This window comes from Ictalurus punctatus, chromosome 4 (assembly GCF_001660625.3).
Source record: "Ictalurus punctatus breed USDA103 chromosome 4, Coco_2.0, whole genome shotgun sequence".
Taxonomy (NCBI): Eukaryota; Metazoa; Chordata; class Actinopteri; order Siluriformes; family Ictaluridae; genus Ictalurus; species Ictalurus punctatus.
Genome location: NC_071284.1, coordinates 6023845 through 6042796, shown reverse-complemented (window position 1 = coordinate 6042796; position 18952 = coordinate 6023845).

Below are 18952 nucleotides of genomic sequence, written 5' to 3'. Positions count from 1 at the left end.
AGTAATAGATTCATAGGTTTGTATCACGATTCAGTCCTACGGGAGGATCGGAGATGCCTGGAGGGCCTGTGCCTCTTGCACTTAGCAAAATACCCCCTGTCATCGGGTACAGCACATGGTACCTTTTCTACTCTACCCACCAGATGGGTTCTAAGTTTTATGTAACTTTTTCTCTGTCTTTGTCTCTTCATCAAATTCTATACTAATCATATATACTGAATCTCAGAAAGGGTAAGAAGGAAAGGAGGGGGTCTGTTGCTATGTGCACAGAGCCTTAAGGCAGGAATACCTGTTACTTTAAAGCTTTGACTCTCTGTACTTATAACCTCATACACACACAAAACACACCAACATGCAGACACAGATGCTCAAACACAGCACATACAAGCAACACCTTATGTTTCATCATTGCACACACACATACACCATCTAGCATGGTGTGTTTCTTTGCCTTGAACTTAACCCATAATCCAATAGCAGCCAGTTGCTTAGCAACTGCCTCCAGGGAGACCTTTCCTGCATCACAAGCAAGCCTGCTGAAGACATGTGAGTCAGACAAGAAGGGAGAGACAATGAGACAGACAGAGAAAGATTGATGGAGTGAAGGAATGTCACAGGAATGACAAAAACGAGTGATAGAATGATGGAGGTGGTTGGGAGATGGAAGTCAAAGTACAGCTAAATGCTGTCAAAATTTGATTCCTTTTTTCCTCCCCTGTATTTTTAGAGAGGAGGCTGATGAAATATTCAGACTATTCCTCTCGCTCTGCAACCAACAGAACAACCTCTCTCCACTCATCTAACCTACTCATAAAAAAAACCAAAGTAGTTTTCATGCCCTGCAGCCTGCCTAGATTGCTGTGAAGTTCTATGGGTCATGCTTTGAATTTTTTATTTATTTAGATGAGTTAAGACCCTGTCCATTTGCCCTGAGGTTAAGACTCATGAAGGAATTGTACTACTATCTAATAACGTCCTCTCAAACATGTTATCTTTGTCCCCTCTAACCACTGTTTACAGTGACGCACTGGTCAAAATAAACCCTCAATACATCTGTAGTAAACAAACCTAATAGCCTTTTACAGCATTAGTCTCCAGAACAAACTTTTCTAGTTTGAATAATGGGAAACCTTCCTTCTGATGATGCATCTTGAAAGTATATGTAAATTCTGAAAGACTAAACTGCTTTGGGGCAAATATTTGGGTGGGGGATGGGTGGTTTGTGTCTATTTCAGGTCTTGTAATAACTAGTATACGTTCTCTTATCATCTCATATTTGAAATCCACCTGTAAGAGGGACCTCTGTAGAAGCATCCAATTGCAACATGTCTGACATGTTACCTTGTAGCTTTGCCACATTGTTTATCACATTTTCACACTGACAATGCTGTCCACCTGTCGGTCACAGTTAGTGAGTTTCCATTCTAGCATGGTGCTCTCTAAAGCCTTTGCACCTGAGGCCTCTGAGACAGAGCAGTTGCAAGCATGTCTTGTCGCCTGCTGTGTTCTTATCACAGTGAAAAATTCACATCACTTTTAGGTTACTTGAATGAGGCTAAAACATTCTGAGGAAGCTTCTGCTCATTGTCACTGCCTCCTAGAACTTTGATTCTGAACAGCACAATTTATTTGCCATTGTGACAGTACAGCAGCTCTGGATGCTGCTCAACTCCAGAAAGGATGATAAGGAAGCTAATGAATTTGAGGACTTTGCAGATGATGACACAATTCCTTCCACCCATGCTCCATGCCAGCGAGCCAACTGATATCATGTTGGAGGTGTGTGAGCTGGTCACCAAAATCAGATTGCTTCAAAATCACACTAAATATGAGAGTTGACCTATATGTGTATGATGAAAAACTTTCAAGCCCTCCCATCAGACCTAGGAAATAGCTTCTGCCTGTACTTCCTGCATGCACAAGGAATATGAGGCATCACTGGAGAGATTCACTTGACCTGAAGCATGGCATATCTGGATTTTATGTGAAAGACAGACTTGCCCTCTGGCTCAATCTCTATGGTGTGCTTGTCAGTGAGAAAAGGCATGTTGCAGGAGTACCTGTAGAGCACTAACCCTTAAGCAGCATTAAGGTGATGTGACAAGAAGAAGGAGGATGAGGCATTTAAACTCACTGCCTACACAGGAAGGCAACACCATACTCACTGCCCCCACAAGCCACCCCTATTGTCTGGGTGCTTCAAGGTTCTGGCAGAACCAAGTGCTGTTACAAGCCAACAAGCCACCAGTCTGGCTGCTCACCCAAGCCCCTGGGTAAGATGTCTTTTGCTGTAGACAAGAAGATCCATCCTTATGACTCCAAGAGAAAAATGTCTGCCTGCTGTGTATTCCCAGAAGGAGTTATGTTTAGGTTTTCAGGTGGCCAGTGCATTGGACATATATTTGATTTTACCTTCCCACTACCAAAGAAAGAGGATGCTTCCCCACTCATGCATTCTCACCCTTTGCTCCAAAAACTCTGCCCTCCCAGCATACAGCAGTGAGTGCCAGTAACCCACCCATATATATATATATATATATATATATATATATATATATATATATATATATATATATATATATATATATATATATATATATATATTCTGAATGTCAAAAGTTTGAACACACATTGCCTAAAAATTCCATGTCATTTGATTTGCAGTCAAACTTAATGGAAGGCTCTGAAAAGGTTTATGAAGAGGAAGCCTATAACAGACTGGTTTGCCCAGTCATCCAATCTTAATCCAAATTGAGCTTCTCTGGTGGAATCAGACTAAAAGGATTGACAGAGATGCGGGCATGTCCAACCAACTTCATAAAAACTCTGTAAAGTCTCTGAGGAACACCTGAAAACTAAGAAAGCACTTCCAGTGCTCCACCACTGGGCCTTTGAGAAATCACTTAACCCTCAAATGTTCAGCTCAACCCTCAAATGATGATAATGAAGAAGCCTTTTCCAGAGGCATGTCTTTCATCCCATTTCAAGCTACTAATGTTTTCAAATGTTCTAAATCCCATTTGCTACTCTTGACCCATATTGCAGAATAGCTTAGAAATGATATCAAAGACACATCAGATAACTGAGGCAGCTTTAACCCAGTTTTTAAGCTCAGTATGATGCTTATTGTGGTTTTCTACAAGCATTCTTGCAGTGCATCAAAAGTCTGACTGTCTCAGTGGGAAAGTTTGAAAAGGCTGAAAAGGAGAACTAATTGTTTGAGCTGCTACTTATGCACTGGGTAGAATGGCTTGGAATAATACAGAATATCATTTTCAGGTGTCTGTTACAGTGCAATTATCTATGCAGCTTTAAAGACATCAGTGGCTTTAGATCCACAGAGCCAACCAAGGCCCACTGTGCAAAAGCAAAAAATAAATAAATAAATTCAAGAATGAAAAAGAAATCTTTTGAGAAACCAAGACTACATGGACAACATGGAATCATAACAGTCTAGGAAAGCTTATATATGTGGCATGTCAGTATACATGCCATAAGTTTAGGCTGTATGTTGAGAATAAATCATTATACTGTGGCTAAAGGAGTCAGTTTGGGGATGGCCATTAGTTGAGAAGACTAATGGCAGACATGTTAGCCAGACCCACATGAGTGTGGTTTTGGAGATACTTTGATCTCAATCTGGTGGGAAAAAAAATTCTCAATGATATGGAAATTTAGCCAGTGATGCATCAGATGCCGTAAGACATAAAGTAAGAAGTAAATGTGGTTGATTTTCAACACATGGCAAAATGCAACATGTCAAATGTCAGGGTGACTCTGTGGGAAAGTTTAAGGAGACCGCAAAATTCACATGACCACAGACTCCAGTAAAAACTGCTAAAAACTACTGATAAAATGTAAGTGACACACTTCGAGGCTGGCGGTTGATGTACATATTCAAATTGACGTCAATGAAAATGAGACAATGCTTAACGTGGTAAAACACAAGGAATACTAAACAGGAAGCCACAGAACCACTAGGCAGAAAAAGACTCAATCTGCAAGGCCGGCAAGTCTTTGCAAACGCAATAAAAGAAGTCATTAATAGGAAAACAAATCATAGGTGTTCAACAGAGCGTGTATTGTGTAATTTCTACAGAAACTTGTTTCAGGTGTACTTAAACCGCAAAAATGTGTATTCTGGCAAAGGTCACAATTTCATTATATTACACAGAAAAGAGGAAGAGCTCATCTTGCATACTATCTAGCACTATGAGGAACCTATTCTTTTTTGACTCAACTGAGTAAGGACTAATGCATTTAAAGGTTTTCTGAGAATTTCCAAAAATACAAAAACAGTCGAAACAGGCCTTGATAGTTTATTTAAGGAACAGGTCTAGAACATTTGAGATGCATAGATTTAAAGAGGATTATAAAAACGAGCAAAGGTAGAAGATTAAACAAAGCTACAAACTGAAACAGAAAAATGTAATAAACCTTTGATTTATGAGACAGCCTCTAAAGGAGTGCTATTCTCATTTTTTCTCAGCCCAGGAATAAGAGGACGACTGGTGCACCAGTGACCTTCATGCAAGTATAGCCCCTATTGTTGCTCTCTACTGGTGTCAAACAGATCATAATTTATGCCTTAAACATGACTCTGGCCATAACCGACCACAAAATTGCTCAACACCTCAGAACATTACAAATGTTGCGGTGTGTGTCTGACATTATTGTCTCCGTTGTTGTCTTCCTGCCTGTTAAGATGACCCAGTGATGACTCATGCATTGGCATAGATTCACTAAACAAACTATACAGTCCAGTTGAACTATATAAACACTGTAGTGTGCAAATTCAACACTCTGTGTGTTAAATCAACACTGGGGATTTTGCTGTGTATACACATACCATTGATATAGCAAATTACAGATTAATTTCATTGGTATTAACACTGGGAGACAATGTAAAGCTTTTCATGTACTAGAACCAGAAACTGTTAGTGTGGGGTGGATTTAAATGACAGAATTGTTAGGGAAAGTTTAACTCTCAAGTTTGTTCACAGATAATATTAAAAGTGCTCTGGAAATATGCTAAACTCCTTTATACAAGGAGAAGGAAGCTAATAATTTAATTATATTATAAGATCAGAAAACAACTAAAAAAGAAGGTTAGAAAATGACAAACGTTTAGCACAGATTTTTTTTTTCTTTGCTTTATTTTTTTAACTTTTGAATTAAGAGAACAAAGGTTGAAATAATTAGATGTACTGTAAACAGGTCTAGATTTGGTCATTTAGAGCTTAGCAATTTGTACTGTTTTGTAACCCTGAAAGAACACAATCTAATTCTGGGCTAAATGAGTAGCAGTTTAAGATATACATAATTTCTATTTATTTATTCCCCCCCAAAATGTAGATACTAGAACATTTGTATATATTTTTGTTTATATATAGACAATTATGTATAATATTATAACTTTTTTTTTTTTAAATCGTTAATGAATGAATGTAGTAATAATGGTATGAAATGTATTTGAGTATGCTAACTACTCTATCCATCTATCCAAATTCCATAGATATTATCCTACACAGGGATGTGAGGAGTCAACCCATCACAGGGCACAATCGCACACACATTTACACATTACCGACAATCTGGAAATGCTAATCAACCTACACCATGTCTTTGGACTGGGGCAGGAAATGAGAGAACACAGAGGAAATACCCAACGCTCCAACTTTGGATGTGCGAGGCAAACATGCTAAACACTCAAATCTGATTATTTTTTGTTCAAATTAAACAATATATAAGTAGTGACAAATTATTCATTCATTCATTCAACTTCAGTAACCACTTATCCTGGTCAGGGTCGCAGTGGATTCAGAGCCTATACCAGGAACATTGGTGGTGAGGAGAGAATACACCATGCATGAGATTTCGGCCCATTGCAGGGCACCACACACACACACACACACACACACTCACTCATTCACACCTAGGGACTATTAAGCATAGCTTCTACCTGCATGTTTTAGGAGGTGGAAGGAAACCAGACAAACCAGAGGAAACTCGTGCAGCCACAAGAAGAACACGGAAAACTCTACAAAGACAGTAACAAAATCTCAGGATTGAATTGGAGACTGAGAGAGAGAGAGAGAGAGAGAGAGAGAGAGAGTACACAGGAAGTTGCATTCAACATTAAACATGCATTCAACCCCAGAAGTCAATCCCAGAATTAGTGGCAGCTGTGAGGTGGCAACTCTACACGCTTCATCACCATGCCACCAGTGGCAAATTATATGTGGGGGAAAAAAATCTATTCTAAATATCTATCTATTAGCTATTCAGTCCAACGAAGAGTGCATTGATGAAAAGTATTTATCGTTCAGAGGGAGGACAGATGAGAACTCTGCATTATAAATGTGCACTTTCATGCTGTGTTGAAATACCTGTGAGATGCAACAGATTGCTGCAAAATGAAGAAATGTGTGAAAGTGCACAGCATCACAGCCTCTCCCCTCAATGTTTAAACTCGCATAAACCCCAGAAAAAATGGATGCCATGACAAGGAGACGTTCGACGTGCCACCGGAGGTTGTGTCTTCCTCCGCAAAACCACTTGTTTTCTTTGTCATAACCAATGCTTGACTGGAAATTTGGTCTGATGATGTTTGGAGCAGATAGCACAGACAGGCGGGAGAGACTGTCAACCCCTGCAAAAATAGATATCGCAATAGAGCAAGGGTAGTGCTGAGAACGAGATCATTAAAGAAACAGGGAAAGTACTAAAAGCGAATGCAGCAAAATGTTTAGAAATACAGATAGATCCATATTCTCAGCAGGTGGACAAAATGTTAAGAGAAGGTGTTTAAAATATCACAGGCATTATAAGATTGAAACTTAGGAGCTAGCCTTAGTTTGCAGCATGTACTGTAGTTGGGGGCTGTGCTTGCCATTGGGGCTGAGACGGGTACCAGTGAGGACAGGATAACTGCTGAGGACTGACTAATAAAACATTAATACAGCCAGTGTGCAGGGAACATCTCATATCTCTGTAAAAATGTCCTGCTGGGCCTTGGCTAGTGAGCTAACAGATTTACAGAGATGCCTAGGAAAGGAAAATGGTGTGCAGAGAGGAACTGTGATTTAATGAGACTGCTCGGTGTGTGTGTGTGTGTGTGAGAGAGAGAGAGAGAGAAAATGAGAGAGCAAGAGAAAGTGTGTTTGCATTGTATGGCTACACGTTTGCAGTATCTGGACAGCTCAGGCTGTCACGTCAATCATTAGCTTCTTGTTGCACTTTGCAAGCATGAACACAAACCAGGGTAGGTAACGTTTCCTGTTTACATGAAAAACATTTCGTTCATTCGTTTCTGTAACCGCTTGATCCTGGTCAGAGTCTATCTTGGGACATCAGCCAATCACAGGGCACCATTCACATACGCATACACCCCTAGGGGCAATTTGAGTAGCCAATTAAATAATCGGCATGTTTTTGGAAAGTGGGAGGTAAAATCTTCTTTGAAGGTATACTGAAGTCACTTTATCCATATTTCTTGTAAAAGATACTTATTAATGGTACAAAAGATAAGGGTACCACCAGAGCTACAAGGAAAGATCAGATTAGTACTCTTTTTGTTCAACATATGTTATACGTAGGGCTAAGAAAGGAAGCCGGTCTTAATTGACCGGTGTGTTTATTCATTCATATTTACAATCCACATATTGTACATGGTAGCTTTTTGGTCCAGAGATCATTAATAGAGTAGTCCAGTCATGGTACTTCTAAAATGATTGGGCTTCAATTGGCAATTTCTACACTGTTTGTGTGTTATTGGATATATTAGATTACTAATGAAATCTGTGATGTAAAAAACGTTTATGATCAGCCTGGGTCATCTTTATGATCTCTACATCATCTAGTAACTGCACTATGCTCTCCTTCCTGTCTCGGTGCTTCCAACTTTCACAACAGTTCAAGACATCTCTGAAGCACTCTGAAATACTCCCCCATTTAAGACTACTTTTAAAAATGAAGATTTTTTGTCCGTTATCCTGAGACATACAGTTGGAGCAATTTTGCGTGTGTGTGTGTGTGTGTGTGTCTGGGTGTGTGTGTGTGTGTGGGGGGGGGTGTATTTTCTCACATTTAAGACCAACATTTAACTCTCTTCAGCTTTATACACACTACACACTGACTCTTCAATTTTTTAAATGATTAAAAACTGGCTGTATTCCTGTCAGGTATTTAAAAATCCCCAGCCACAGCAGTAAATTTCCATTGAGGCTGTAGGTGTTACATGTTTGCAGTTTCAGTTGCATGATTGTGAGTCTTATTCAGCAGTTTGCAGAGTGTAGACTTCATGCAACAGTTTTCATTAATCTGGTCTTCTTGCACCATCTTGTTGTTGCTTATATAAATTTCATAAAAATGTTCCCTAAATTCAAATGGAGTAGGCGATAAACAGTAAAACTATACAATGCCAACATCAAACTAAGTCAAATGATGGTTTTACTAAATGTACACAACCAGACATTTTTTTTAATTAATGTACAGTACCCTCCATTAATATTGGCACCCTTGGTAAATATGAGCAAAGAAGGCTGTGAAAAATTGCCTTTATTTTATAACCTTTTGTACTTTTGTTTAAAAAAATCACAAACAATCTCTGTTCTCAAACAATTCAAATACAACATAGGTTTATCCAAAAAATATCTTTGTTAAATATAGGTCTGCAACAATTATTGTCACCCCTATGAATTCATGTGAGGAAAATATATTTAAAGTATATTCCCATTGACGTTTACATTTTTTTAGTACACCTGGGTGACTTGGAACAGGAAATTGTTCAATCATGACTTCCACAGGGGTATAAATATGAGGTCAAATATGGGCCACATTTCCTTAGTCATGGTTGTTGAGCTTCACAAAATGGGAAGTGGTTATAAGAAAATAGCACAAGCATTGAAAATGCCCATATCCACCATCAGGGCAATAATTAAGAAGTTCCAGTCAAAGGGAAATGCTATGAATCAACCTGGAATCGGACGTGTGTCTATATCGTCTCAATGCATTGTGAAGAGGACGGTTCGAGTGGCCAAAAAATCTCCAAGGATCACAGCTGGAGAAGTTAGCTGTGTCTTGGGGTCAGAAAGTCTCCAAAATTACAATCCGAAGTCACCTACATCACCACAATTGTTTGGAAGGTTTTCAGAAAAAAGCCTCTACTCTCATCCAAACACAAACTCGAGCGTCTTCAGTTTGCCAGACACTACTGGACCTTCAAATGGGATTGGGATTGGCAGTGGTTAGATCTTCCAGCAGGACAATGATCTAAAACATATATCAAAATCAATGTAAAAATGGTTTACTGACCACAAAATCAAGGTCCTGCCATGGCCATCCCAGTCCCCTGACTTGAAACCCATAGAAAACCTGTCGGATGTACTGAAGAGGAGAGTCCACCAGCGTGGACCTCGAAATTTGAAGGATCTGGAGAGATTCTGTATGGAGGAATGATCTCACTAAACCTGTGTTATGTATTTTTGTGATTTTTTTTTTTTTAACAAAAGATCAAAATGTTAAACAATAAAGACAAATTTTCACAGCCTTCTTTGCTCATGATTACCAAGGGTGCCAATAGGCACTTAGTGGAGGGCACTGTATATACAGTATTAGCATTTCAATGTAAATTCAGGCAATGAGCTAACTTTAAACTTTAAAGATTTGTTACTATTTCCTTGGAAACACAATGTCAAGTCAAGTACGTCTTCGTCTTCACAGCCATATACAATGTAAAGTACACAGCGAGCTGAAATAATGTTTCTCCTGGACCCAAGGTGCAAGATACATATATGATATACACAGTGCTGACAGGACATAAATAAAGTGCCACAGGAATAAAAAGCATGCATGGAGGATTATGGGACTGAAATCAGTGCAGCAATGCTTGTAACGGAAACCTCAGATGAATGACATTTAAAATGCAGTGCAAATGATAGTGCAGTACAATACAGTAATGAGTCAGTACAATCAAAGTGCTCCCCTATATACAAAGGATATACAGTATATAGCACAATATTTAAGTAATATCGCACAAGCAGGAGTGCGGTTATACTAAATATCTGCACGTCTGTGATTCGGCCATAGGTAATCACAGCCATGGTGATGTTCGGTACAACAGCAGGATTTTGATTGTGATGGTACTCTTATACAACAGGTTTAAAAATAAGAAATTCTTATCGAGTAACTGACATTCCAGACATGATATGGCCAAATAATTTATTGATTTTTGCTCCACACACAGAAATAGATCCCGAAAAAGCCACACTCAGTGATAGCCTATCTATCTATCTATCTATCTATCTATCTATCTATCTATCTATCTATCTAGCTCGCTCACAATGATTTGTACATTCCTGTTAAGTTGTGAAATTGGCTTCCCTTATTCCTTTCCAACTTCACCTAATGAGCTTTTATATTTTAAATCAGAAGTTATATTCGTTTGGCATGTCCCTTGATGATGTCGCTTACTCTACTGTAGTAATGGTTTCACTGGGACTGTTGCTAGAACTGGAATTTTACGTGGCGAACACAGACGAGCGCAGTGATACAAAGAGTGAAATGTTATACTAAATATAAGCACAGTTGGAACGCCGCTCGTCCAATCAAATGAGTGGACCGGAACTAACTGTTGTATAAACAAAGGATGTTCAGTAAATTTCACTTTTCAATCCAATTCGATTTTATTTGCATAGCGCTTTTTACAACAGTCATTGTCTCAAAGCAGCTTTACAGGAATATATAAACAGGATAAAAATCCTGTATGTTTACTTGTGTATTAGTATAGTGTTTTTAACAATAGGTACTGTCACAAAGCAGCTTTACAGAAATCAGGATGTAGAAGCTTTAGATCACTAGTAAGCAACATGAGGAAGAAAAAAGGAAAGGAAACTCAAACGGGAACCAATCCTCTTCTCGGTGACACCAGAAGGTACAGTTATAAGTAATTACTCTTCCACAGATGTATGCTATAAACTCAAACAGTACTCAGTGTGTTGAAAGGATGTTCTGTAAGAGTATCAGGGATTTTAATGATTACAGATGATGTTTTATTTTTAAATCTACATTAACCGAGTGAAATTATCCATTGAATTAGAACAGGTGAAACTTGGGTAACATTGGTAATGATGCATTTCTAAAAATCCTCAGAATGTTTGCTATGTACATGTGAAGGAAAATCGTTTACGTCATAGTGTAAAGAAGCATGGCGTACCCTTTTGTTCGTTAAAATTTGGGACACATTTTCATTGGTTTAAACTTTTACTTTCATCCTGTTTAAAAAGTTACTTATTTATAGCATATGTATTTATGGATACCCACGTGCCCACAGATGTGGGTCAGAACAAGGAAATAAAACTTAACAAAATGCATGATTATGATAACTTTATACCGGGACTAAGATACAAGAGGGTGTAAATAGAAAAAACTAATCAAGGCTGACTTAAGAACAGCTGAGTATAGTTTGGGAAAATACCAGTCAAAGGACAGGGGTGGAAACATGATTCAAAATTAAAACAAAACACACATGTTCACATGCTTGGAACCATGCTACATGCTGAGAGAGGGAATTCATGACAAGTGTATTGTGATGTTGAATAAACACATTACAGTAAGTGAAAATGGCTAAGATAAAAATGACATTAAGATGATGGCCAAAGTAACATTGTGTAATTTACTTCTTACAGACAATTTTTTAAAGATAATATTTTCCAAATTCATAGTCAATCTTTTCTAGAAATTCAATTTGAACAAATGACTTTAAAAAAGATAATAATAATAATAATAATAATAATAATAATAATAATAATAATAATAATAATAATAATAATAAGTTCACTCCTAACTTGATCAAGGTTCTCTAACACAGGTCGATTTAACAATGACTCAATTGGAGTTGTGTTTGTGTGCCATCTAGTGTTAAAAGTAATTTAACGCAAGGAAAATATTGCCTAACAAGCTGGGAAAAGACAATGGAATTAAAAAAAAATCAGTTTTACAATGTTGTGGCTTTTAAGATATCGAGGTACAATGAATCAGATACACGTTTTATACTTTAAAGAGATTTTTTATGTAAAACTCACATGCGTGGTATCTAAATCTGCGGCGCTCAAACTGGGCTCCATAATTTTTTAAACATCTTACACAGGAGGAAATAGCAACCTAACAGTTGCAACGCTATTATGTTTATTAATCAGTTCTTATAGTCATTACCCTATTAGGTCACTTCTGAATTAATCCAAGCCTCAAGAGAATGCTGCCATTTTTTTGTGTTCATTTCATTTATAATACATTTTGTACTAGAAGCCTTGTTATCTGCACAGGTCACCAGTGCATCAGGTGACACTGCCAGCAAGCATTGTCACACCTCCCACACTGCTGCCTGCTGAATTCGCTGTGTCTCCTGGGCAATGCCAACTTCGTCAATGCTGAAATCCATCCATCCATCTTCTGGATCCCATCATCCAAACCTGGAGCCTATCCCAGGGAGCATCGGGCACATGGTGGGTATGTACACCCTGGACAGGGTACCAATCCATCACAGGGCACAATCACATACACATTCATACACTACGGACACTTTGGACATGCCAATCAGCCTACCATGCATGTCTTTGGACTGGGGGAGGAAACCGAGTACCTGGAGGAAACCCCCTCATGAAAACATGAAAACTCCGCACACACAGGGCCACGGTGGGAATCGAACTCACAACCCTGGAGGTATGAGGCGAACGTGCCACCGTGCACCCATGCTGAAAGGTATATACAGATTTAACATATGCTTCAGTCTACACTAACTCTGAAGTGTGCGACATGCATCTGTCAAAACACAAAGCACACACGACTAAAGTATAAACTCCATAGAGATCCATTCAAATCACGTGCATCTAAAGTAGATTTCTTGATTTAATAAAATAAATAAATAAATATTGAGCGGCTGTGGCTCAGGTAGTAGCGTGGGTTACCCACTAATTGTAGGGTTGGCGGTTCGATTCCCGGCCCACATGACTCCACATACCGAAGTGTCCTTGGGCAAGACACAGAACCCCAAGTTGCTCCCGATGGGAAGTTAGCGCCTTGCATGGCAGCTCTGCTACTGTGTGTGTGGGTGAATGAGACAAAGTTTAAAGCACTTTGGATAAAAGCGCTATATAAGTGCACCAGATTCCATCCCTTCTTTACTGAAAGACTCTCCAGGATCCTCTTTTTTACATCCAATCATGTTACTGACCTGTTTCCAGTTAACCTCCAGCTGTTTCTTTTTAGTAACACTTACTTTTCCAGCCTTTTGTTTTCCAACTTTTGTGCTGCAGCCATGTTCCTTTTTTTTGTTTGTTTGGTTTTTTTTTATCTTAAAATGGTACATTTCCTCAATTTAAACATTTGATATATTTTCTATGTTCTGTTATGAATAACGTGTTTATGAGATTTGCAAATCATTGCATTGTGTTTTTATTTACATTTAGTTACATTTTACACAGCGTCCCAACTTTTTTAGAAGTGAGGTTGTAGGTACATAAAGATCTTAGTGAGTGAGTGTGAGAAGGTATGGAAATAAGTCAGGAAGGAAGGAATTAAATCAGTAAATGAATAAAGTAAGTAGGTATTTTAAATAAATAGCCTATAAATATGTGTGAGTGAGTGAGTAAGTGAGTAAACAAATAGGTGCATATGAAAGGGAAGAAAGCAAATAAATAAATAAATAAATAAAGTAAATAAGTAAGGAAGGAATCAATTAAGTCAGTAGCTAAGTTAATACGGCAATGTGTAATCTCGTGTAACACCCGCACGCGCCGGCAGAGGGCGGCGCAGACCTCCTTGCGGTAATAGTGTAGTCCCATGAGAACTACAACATCCATAGCTCACTCCAGTCATTACCGCAACCGATTCTACCTGAGAGTACTCTATTTCAGGGGTTCCCAAACTTTTCCAGGGCAAGGCCCCCCAAATGGCATTAACATTTGACCGAGGCCATCCTTTTGCAAAATGTCTTTAAAACACATTAAAAATACAGACTTCTGAATATGTTCCCCCTTTTTTTATTAACAATAATTACATCTTAACATTACATTACATTAGGAATTTATTGTGTGTGTGTGTGTGTGTGTGTGTGTGTGTGTGTGTGTGTGTGTGTGTGTGTGTTTGTTGTCTGAGAGTGAGAATTTATTTTTCACCCCAAATTGTTGAGGCCCCCCGGGCGCCCCCTGGCGGTCCCCACTTTGAAAAGCACTGCTTTATTTAAGCACACGTGTGACACACTCTGCCGCCGAGTCTTTTAATTAGATGGGGTCGGGAAACAGTATACTTTTTGCTTCGGTGGCTGCAGCAATTTCTAAAAAAAAATACTTACCTCTAATTTAAATTTAATATAAATAATTAAATACAATTCCTTTCTGAGTCGAGATCGGTTGGTGGACTGAGCAGCTGACCATCGCACACTCTTCCTCTCTCTGTATCGCTGAAGTTTTGCCCTCTGTGATTTATTTTTCGCTGAGGGCAAAAATTCCCTGAACAAGAATTTGGACATTTCCCTCTGTCCACAGAAATGACCAGAACTCCCTTATAAGGGAAGCTGAAGTTGTTGAACTCCATCAATGGATGTTTAAAATATTACAGTTACACTGGAACAATGAGACTGTTCTTGTGTGTTTATTGTTTTATCCAATTAATCAACATGTAGGAAAGTTATTCCAGCTTCTCTCCGTCTTGCTCTGTGTATGTATGTGTGTGTGTGTGTATGTGTGCACGCGTGTGTGTGTGTGTTAAACAAAACGTGCAGCTTACGTTACCCTGAAAACCCAACGCACAAAGTCTGTCCTGAAGACTTTCTTGCATCTGAAAACTTAAAAGCGCATCTCTACTTCAAACTATTACAAAGTTCTGACACTGGAGAGTCATTCTAAAAATCTTTTCACAGAAAGCTTCACCATATCAACAATTACATGTTTGAGATGTTACTACCCTGCTGTAAAACAAACAAAAAATCAGTCACAGAAATTCTAATGGTTTGTAATGGTTTCTAATGGTTTCTTCCGTGAACATGTAACTAGCCCCTAAAAAAAAAAACACCTTAGTCTGGCTCTTACACCTCTACTCTGCGCACTTGCTTCTTCTATAACTCAATTAAAGATCCTGTAAAGTAGCACAACTTGTATTGTCCTCTGCTTGAATATCGCTTTGCTTGTATTTCCTCATTTTTAAGTCGTGTTAGATAAAAGCGTCTGCTAAATGAATAAATGTAAATGTAATGGTATTTGTAGTGGAAACCATCAGTTAACCATTAAAACCATTACCATTATTTGTCGTTAAAGGCATCCACTAGACATAACATGCCACCAATAGAAGGCAACAAATTCTGAGTTTCTTTTTTTTTTTATCAGCAGGTTATAGAAACAATAACGCATTACAACAAGCGCAAAGACTGACATTTGGGCATCTGTTCCTTACCTAGCTGATGGAAATGGGCAGCCAACAGATAAGTATAGCTAAAAAGTATCACACTCTTCTAAAAAGCTACACTCCTGCTCTCAGAGAGCCACACTTGATGTTCAATTAACCTTTATCACTGAGAGCTGACAGAGTGAGAAATAACGGGGAGAAAGGCAAGGGCCACTTTCCATCCATCAAACATGCTGTGACTGATAGCAGTGGGACACACATGAGGATTTGCTTTTACTTTAGTGGAAGACTTTGATGGAAATGTTCTTATCTCTCTTAAGAGGTTAATGAAATCTATTGTGTTCTTGAGCTTAGTGGGCTGGAGTTTGGTACGCTACCTACAGCACGAGTGAACAAGTGTGTAGACTAGTTCACATTGAAAGTGTTTGAGAGTTTTTTTTTTTTTTTTAGTTATTCATGTTATAGTCAACACTAACTCTGAAGTGTGCGACATGCATCTGTCAAAACACAAAGCACACACGACTGAAGTATAAACTCCATAGAGATCCATTCAAATCACGTGCATCTAAAGTAGATTTCTTGATTTAAAAAAATAAATAAATAAAGCGCTTGCTCTATTTCATAATAGAAAGTCATTTACAAGAATTTATCTTCCTTGAAATTGAATATTTTGATACACCTTGTTCTGGTTGGTAATCACATTTTAATAATAGGTAGAAGCACATAGTTCCAGATATCACCCAGTCAAAAGTTGGATCAGAATTATGCCACATTGTTCAATCATTTATTTTGTAGGCTTCATCCTGAAACTACATACCGAGAAGAGGTCTGCGGCATCATTCGGTCTGACAGATGTACAGGACGTTTTAAAGATAGGACTGACAAACATGTCAGCTGAGCACATTGCCTGTTTGGTGTCCTTGATGGAGCACTGCTTTTAGTAACACAGATGTCCGTCATTTGGCAGCTACATCAGCACATCAGGAGCTCAGATGCTATTCCGTATTCTTTGGTTTGCAGATGAAATCAAAAACCAAATGAAACTAGATGAAACTGGTTTGCAGATGAAATCATGATTCACAGCATGACTGCTGGGACTTATGAAGCCAAAATTCTTTTAATACGCAAAAGGTTCAACAGTGGGGGCACGGTGGCTTAGTGGTTAGCACGTTTGCTTCGCTTCTGGGTTGGGGGTTCGAATCTCACCTCCGCCCTGTGTGTGTGGAATTTGCATATTTTCTCCCTGTTTCGGGGGTTTCCTTCGGGTACTCAGGTTTCCTCCTGCAGTCCAAAGATATGCACTGTAGGCTGAGTGGTATTTCCAAATTGTCTGTAGTTTGTGAATCGGTGTGTAAATGTGTGTGATTGTTCCCTGTCCCAAGTCCACAGGGATAGGCTCCAGGCTCCCCTGTGTAGGATAAGTTGTAAGGAAAAATGATGCATGAATGTTACAGCAGTGATATACTAACATACTTGTCCCTCACTATAAATCATTACAAACATTCTTCTGACTGATCATTTTTATCTTTCTGATGAAACATTTCTATCCTGATGGGATGTGGTCTCTTCCAGGATGATCCTGCCCCCGTCAATGAGGAAAGAGGACTCACTGAATGGTTTGAAGGGCATAAACATTACTTAAATCATATGCAGTGCTTCATAGTCACCAGATCTCAACCCAATTGAACACCTTTGGGAAATCTATGACCTCTTCAACATCATCAAAACACCAATCAAAGGAATATTCTTTGAGATGAATGGTGATCATGCCTCCAGTACAGGTCCAGAGACTTGTAGCAGCTGTGACAAGACACTTGTGCACTGAAGCAGTTTGGTGGCTTGCGCTGACCCAACACTTTGGTTTAACATTTAATATATCACCAGTCTATATCTATCACATGACACTGCGCTACCATTTAGTGATTACACGGAATATTTTGAAGGAAAATACATCTTAACACAGCTGAATTGTTTTCATAAAACCTGTAGTACTAATCAGAGCAGGTCACAAATGTACAATATAACAGTTAATTCAACACTTGATAAAAGTATGCCAAAGGTGTCATGCTACTGTTTAGTTGACTTTTAGACAGTTAGGATGAATTAGCTATGGTCAGTCCATTGGTCATGTCCTGGCTGTTTACAGGCAGTTGAGAAATTCTTGATTTTGGTGAGTTGGCAGAGTTGCCAGTTCTGCATGACAGAAGCAGCAGTGAAATGACCAAAGGAAACCAGCCCCAAACCAACCAATACCTATATATATATATATATATATATATATATATATATATATATATATATACAACCTGACTCGTGTGTTGTAATACTGTAATATTGTAATATTTAACAAAATATTATTAAAACAAGTCTAACATTCAATCATTACAGTTCATTACAAAGCATCAAATCAATTTCATCGAAAAGAATTGTGCAATCATCTGTGGTGACCTTCTTTTTAAACACAATGTATTTAATGCTATAGCTTTCTGTGTGCCTCTGAATATGGATAAGCCTGAACTGCAGTGTGGAACTTGAGGATGAACATCCCTGGCCCTAACTGTGTAAAATGTTTCAATATGCTGGACTAAACAAAGCTGGACTTTTCCTTTACCTGCTTAGAAGGCATGGTAAGTGAAAGTTTAATTCCTTCCATTGCTAATGCCAGGTTAGACTAGCACTGAGTCCACTAGCTGGCATAATTGGCTAAGCAGTAAGTTCAATTCTAGCTGATGCAAAATATTTACAGGATATTTTATTTCATTGGCAAACTGTGTCGAATTAGTCATACAAACAACCGGCAAACATAACGAGATTGAATGATGTTTTTAGGCAAAGCATACCGTGTAGTTGCTTTATTTATTTATTTTCCAAAAATAAAAAATAAAAAATGAAAATGGCAGTTTTAGATAAGTAATTAAAGTTATTTTTCACATGAAAACATAGCACTTGATTTCATTTTCAACATATAAGAATATATATATTTTTAAATTATTTTTCACATTTTAATGTGGGGGGGAGGGGGGGGATATGTATTTTATATTTGTATAAATTATATGCCATTATATGCCACAGTTACAAACAAACTTTGCAATACAATATTTTTGCCTGAATGACAATTCAGATAGTCCTAATGGATTTTATATATATATATATATATATATATATATATATATATATATATATATATATATATATATATATATATATATATATATATATATTTAAAAAATACACACATTTAGTACTCATGTTGTATACACACATTTAGTAGTCATGTTGTAATAATTACAGTGCCCTTAATATTATTAACTGTGTTTGCTACAGCAGGGCTTCTGATGTCCAATTCAGGAAATGCTTTTGAGAAGTTGTCATGTTTATTTATTGTCCTCACCTAAACTGAAATTAACTTTTCGCGTTTAGGTCCTGGGTGTGAAATAGACATTATTCGTACATGCATGTTTGTTTGCTTTTAAAACATTAGTTTACCTACTTGCAGTCGATTTGTGTAATTAATCTTATGTGTACCCCCCCCCCCAAAAAAAAATTAAATAAA